Below are 6300 nucleotides of genomic sequence, written 5' to 3' on the forward strand. Positions count from 1 at the left end.
ACTGTGATTCTCCAGGGAAGCATGAAATAATATTCACGGTATTTTCATTCAGCACTTCTCTGGTTTCTAATGGTTTCTGATCACTCTTAGTTGGAGAGCACCACTCGGGAAACTAAAAGGCTCTCTGCACAGTCTTGCAGATTGCACATAATCCATTATGAGCTTGTAATAAATATCAGAAACCATCAATAAAAACTAGCGAAACCACTTGTATATTTCCATTCATGATAATGGAGGTGAAACGTGGACTTTGACTAAAACAATTGACCAATAAATTGAGGATTATCTAGAGAGAAATGAATGGATCACGGCTAGGTATTGCCATTCATGATAGACAGGGCAATATTTGAATCAGAGCTCAGACCAGAATGATAGATATTATAACGGCTATTAAAATAATCAAATAGCAATGGACAAGTCATATTGCAAGATGTAACAATCAAACATAGACAAAGTTGATATCTGAATGGCATCCCAGAGATAGAAAGAGAGTTACGGGAACACCAAAGAGACAGTGTGAAAATAAGATTAAAGAGATGGCTGGAACTCAGTGGCATAGAAATGATCAAGATAGCACTGAATGAAGGAACTTTGGGAGAGGCCTTCCTCCAGCAGTGGACAGAAAATGGCCGATGTGAATGAATGTCTAGTGAAACAAATTTGGAGTAGCGCAATGCTCTTTGATTAATCTTTTGTGATCAACGTCCACATCCACAATGTGCATATAAAACCTTTTCACAAGAGGGGATAGATTTATTGGTTTCTGAACAATATTTGAGTGAACCCAATGTGACATTGAGTATACTGGAGCTGCAGAAAAATTTTATCTATTTTTTTCACCCCGTTATTACTTATGAGCATAACTGATAAGAGATTGGCGATAATTGCAGTAGTCTACCTTCATCCAGGTTTACAGTGCAGTAAAAATCCACTCGTGCTGTCATATATGAAAAATATTCTCGAGTTTTTTTTTTCTTACACAGGATTAAAAAGTGAGTCAAGAACATGCAATCGAAAGAGATAACACACTAGCATCTCATGACCACGAATCTTTTTTCACTAATAATTCGACCAACCACAGCAGTTTCAGTAAAAGACCAGCAATAAAAATAAATAAAAAAAAAGAAGGTAACCTTAAATTCTGTGAGTAAATACGATATATCATTTAGATAGCCAATTTATTAAAATTTAGATAAACAAATAAGTAATTAAATCTTTGGTTATCAAAGCAATTATTAAAAATAGCAATTTATTCTATTTTTTTAATTAATAAAACAGAAGCGTCATTGTGAGTGAGTTTCAATTACAGAGACACATACACTTAGCGGTTGATCCAAGTAATAATGAAAGATTATATTTGCGTCTGGACTTCTGGTACAAAATGACTTATGTGAGAAGATGCAGTCGTTTTTGGTTATGAGGTAATTCTTTATGAGCATTTTTATTTTTTTCTGTCTGCAACTTAATACATTCTGCTCTTAGTGGATTTAACCTTAGGGTTAAATGTTGGAGGCTTGCTGGTTGTCTGTGATTTCTGTAAAACCGTCAATGGCTGCTGTTATGATTTAACTGCAATGCCGTCATAATATATAAAATGGTGAAGAGTCTCCCCTGTCGTAAAAATGACTATATGAAGAATGTTAGCTCAGAATCCTGTCTGATTTATTTTTAATGTTATTAAGTCTAAGATGGTTTTGACAGCAAAATTTATTTGACACCAGAAAATGCAATTATATGCTTCGACCAGATCTGACCTTCTTATTAGTGAGCAGACAACGGCTTCGCATGTCAGAAGATCATAAGAATAATTTTAATTCGCCTTGTTTATTAGAATACATAAAATACAGATTACAGAAATATAATATAAAGATGAAGTGTCTGTTTTAAGAATAAATCAAAACATACCCTCAGTTCAATTACACGGAATACAAAACTTACATCTAAATTCAAATTACGTCAACTCAGAATAGAAATTTATAGTTTTGTGCTATTAGATGTATGCGGTAAATTTAGAAGAAAAAAAAAAATGGGACACATCTATTCACTAGTTGGTTCACTTTTATGTTGTATTATTATTTTTTATATTTTTATTATTATGCTTTAATGTTACGTAAAGTCTTCTTCTTCTTCTTCTCTCTTCCATCATCTATGTGGATGATGATGAGGCCGAATGAACTCTTTCCACTTCTGTCTGTCCCGGGAGAGTCCGAACAATTCTGTCCAGTTTGGTGTCGCTTGTTGTTGTGATTTGGTTTTCAGGTCCTCTTTTATTTTGTCTATCCATCTAACTCTGGGCCGTCCTTTGGATCTTTTACCTTCCATCGTTGTATTCAGGGCTTTAGATGGTAGTCTTTCTGTTCCCATTCTGGTCCAACCATCGCAGTCTTCTTTCTTGTATTTTGTCTACTATTGTTATTTCTTGTTTTAGTCGTTTCCTTATGTCTTCATTTCTTAGTCTATCCAGCAGAGATACTCCAAGTAATCTTCTTAGCCAACCCATTTCAGTAGTTAATAATTTTTTCTCTTCAGTCGTTTTTGAGATTCCAGCATTCACTTCCATAGAGGAGTATTGGGAAGGACTATTGTTTCATAGATTCTTACTTTTGCTGCTTGTTTGATGTCTCTTGACTTCCATATTTTATTAAGTCGTCCAAAAGTTTGGGATGCTTGACTGATTCGTCTGTTTATATCTTTTGTAATTCACCTTTGTACTAAATTACTCCTCAAGTAAGTGAAGTTTTCTACATGCTCTAGATTCTTACTATCAATTTCAATTTTCAGATTGGTGTTTCTTTTTCCTATTTGCAAAATTTTTGTTTTGTCTATATTTATGTTTAATTCAAATTTTATACATTCTTTCTTTATTTTATCAGACATTCGTTATATCTTCTTCCGTGCGTTCAAGTAATGCAATGTCATCTGCAAATTTAAAATTTGCAGATGACATTGCATTACTTGAACGCACGGAAGAAGGTGCAGTACGAGGGGAGGACACCTTACTGGTTGCTTCATCCAGTGTGAGATTGAACAGGTCTGGTGATAGATTACATTCCTGTCTTACTCCGCTCTCTGTGTGGAACCAGTTGGTTAAGGTGTCCTCCCCTCGTATTGCACTTTCAGATTTCTCATACAGATTCTTTATTATTCTTATTGTTTTGTTGGGAATTTCAGATTCTTTCATAGTTTTCCATAGTTCACGTCTATAGATTGAATCAAATGCCTGACGAAAGTCTATGAAATTTATGTTGCAACTTTGGTTGTACTCTAGTGTGTTTTCTATTAACTGTCTTAAGGTTGATGAATTGTGCTTCATCCTGGTCTGAAACCTACTTGTTCTTCTCCTAATGCTAGTTCTATATATGTTTAATTTGTTTTTGGAGTACTTTCGTAAAAACCTTACTTGGAAAACTGAGGAGGCTAATGCCTCTGTAATTATTGCATTCTGTTTTATCTCCCTTTTTTTTTTTTTGTATATAGACGTTATAACTGATTTGGTCCAATCAGCAGGCAATGATTCAATGTTACGTAAAGTAATGCAGAGGAAAAAACCTTAAATGTCACAAGAATCATTTACTAAATTAATTAAAAATGTATATTTGTCTTTTTTGAAATTATTTCGGGAAAATTCTTCTCTATATCTAGTAATGCATCAAACTTAAACTTTGCAACACCCTGTGTGTGGGGGGGGGCGTGGATGTGGGTGTGGGTGTGGGTGGGTTGGGGGTTTTGCAAATTAATGTACCCTATATTCAGAACAATCTTCAGAGAGAACCAGTGCATGTAATACCTTCTTCGAACTTGGTGTGTTCCCTAACCAGATCACGGGGAAGATATTTTGACAATAAAAATTGTTCAATAAATGACCAATGGAGGAAGTGTGGCGCTGTAAGCCTAGAAAATATAGTGAATTTTGCATACGTGAGCCGTAAGGCTGTATAAATGCAGAAGCGAGACTGACTCTACAGTCATTCGACTTTAGCGATGAGCTTCAGTTTTGTCTGAACGTGCCTTGCTTGTGAAGTGTTTCTATAGAAATGGGGAAATGCTGCAGCACACTTCATGAGTACAGACATCTACTAAAGCCTTTGTACAAAAAAAGTCCATCGACATCAAAGACAGTGCGACATACTTTCGTCGAAATCAAGAGACAGGCAGTTTGACAGTCTAAACCAGGAAGAGGACGTAAATCTGAGATTTATGACAAATGACTAAAGGTGTTGCAACTGTTTCTTGAAATCGACGAACCATGCGTCGTTGCATGGCTCATAAAGTGCACTTGCCATAGAAAGACAATTACATTGGCCATATACAGTTATGGAGAACTTTGCGTAAAGCATTGTAACGCTATTCGTATACACTTAGCCATAGCCGAGATTTGCAAACGTCAGGAGTTAGCGTCCGAAAAACATTTGCTTTGACATTTCTGACACGCATGGAGGTGGACGAGGATTGTCTTTGAAACATCCCAGGGAATGATGAAGCACTTTTTCATGTTTGTTGAACAGTAACACTCAAAACTGTCGCATGTGGGTTACAGAGAATCCCCTCACATTTCAACAAGTTTCCTTACATTTCCTTACATTCGCTGAAGGTCATAGCATGGGCAGTATTTCTTCGAAGAAAAACAACCGGACAATGAATTGGACCTGTGATCTGCACGGTCACCGCTGTGCGGTATCGGGACATGTTGCTGTTTTGTCATCCCGCAAGTGCAGCAAAAAGGGTGCCCGAACCAGTGGTTAAATTCAGCAAGGGCCGGCTGCGGAACTTTTTTTATGCACCGGGCTCAGACCCGGATCATTTTTCTGTTTTGACTTTTCTCCCTTTACGGTAATTATGCCTACATTATTGTGTTATTATTCAACAATTGTTTACAGTTTCGAATGTATATATAAAGTCAAAATCAACAGTCGCCTGATTATGAAAGCGTGATGAAAGGGACGGGAGGTTTCGAGCTTCCTGTAATGCGTTATCTTGACGTTTGACAAGCAACCATTATTGCAGCGTAGTATTAGCGGAATTTTCGTCTTTTCTGATTGGCAACATTGTCAGCAACAGTCAGTAACCAACAATAGAACATCATTAGCAGTTGTTTATCAGAGCTAGTGATTGTGAGAAGCACAAAGTAAATTGTGTAATATTTTTGTGTTTATGTAGGCCTACTATTTCAACTAGGGATAAGTACATTGGTGCCTTCTTTAAACGGAAAAATAGCTCGGATGATTGATATTACAAAACGAATTTCTAATGACACTTTTTGTGTGGTCTCTGAAGAGAAAGAAGTCTGTAACAAACCCACAGAAACACAAGATTCCCATCAGTTGCAATACGATAATATTAATACGTTGAACGAAAGGAAAGGACACTCGACTAGTGTCCTTTCCTTTCGTTCACACATTTATAATCACTCACATTTATAATCCTTACTTTAAGGGCCCCGGAGCTTATTCGTTTAGAATTTAACCACTGGCCCGAACACCAGTGTTGATGCAAAATGGAGCACTTCCTCACATAGGACATAAAGTTCAACAATTATTGCGTCAACATTTCGCAGAGTATAGAGTAATCAGTCGCTCATTTTCTATGAAATAGCCATCGCGTTCATTAGACATTAACCCCCCCCCCCTCCCGTAACTTTTGATTTGTGGTTACTTCAAAAGTATGGTGGATCAGGACAAAGTTCTTCACCCGGCAGATTTGAAAGACAAAATCGCACATCACGTGCGAAACATTTCGACATATCAATTGAGTTCCGCTGTAGACAATGCTGTATGGAGGTATCAGCTATTAGTCCTGCTCAAAGGCCAATACATTGAACGTAACCTGCACTGATCATCCGGATCAACATGACAGCATGTCAGCTCTGTGTGATGTGTTTTTTGTATCACACTATTTTATGAAATCAGCAAGCAACACAAAAATAATCGAATAACTTCTTATTCAATTATGTTTATTCAGAATTCAGAATTAATTATTCATTAATTCTTAATAATTTCACAATCACATTCCATTCGATTCACATTAATGTATTTTCTCCCGCTGACAGATTAATATTTAACCTATCGGTCATTTATGAACTAATTTTTTTATTGTCAAAATCTCTTCCCCATAATCAGGTTGGGGTATCTACCAAATTTGAGAGAATTTCGTCTACTGGTTTCTCTACAGATTATATATATACTAGGGGACTAAGGCGCCCCCCCCCCCACGTTCTGGACTGGTAGGACGGTTCTCCTTGAATTCTGATGACTCGAATTTTGCAGACTCGGCACTCAAGGTAGCCCCCTGGGTTTCAAAACG

The sequence above is a fragment of the Typopeltis vanoorti genome, chromosome 2 (assembly GCF_054136105.1).
Source record: "Typopeltis vanoorti isolate ZY-2024b chromosome 2, IOZ_Tvanoo_1.0, whole genome shotgun sequence".
Taxonomy (NCBI): Eukaryota; Metazoa; Arthropoda; class Arachnida; order Uropygi; family Thelyphonidae; genus Typopeltis; species Typopeltis vanoorti.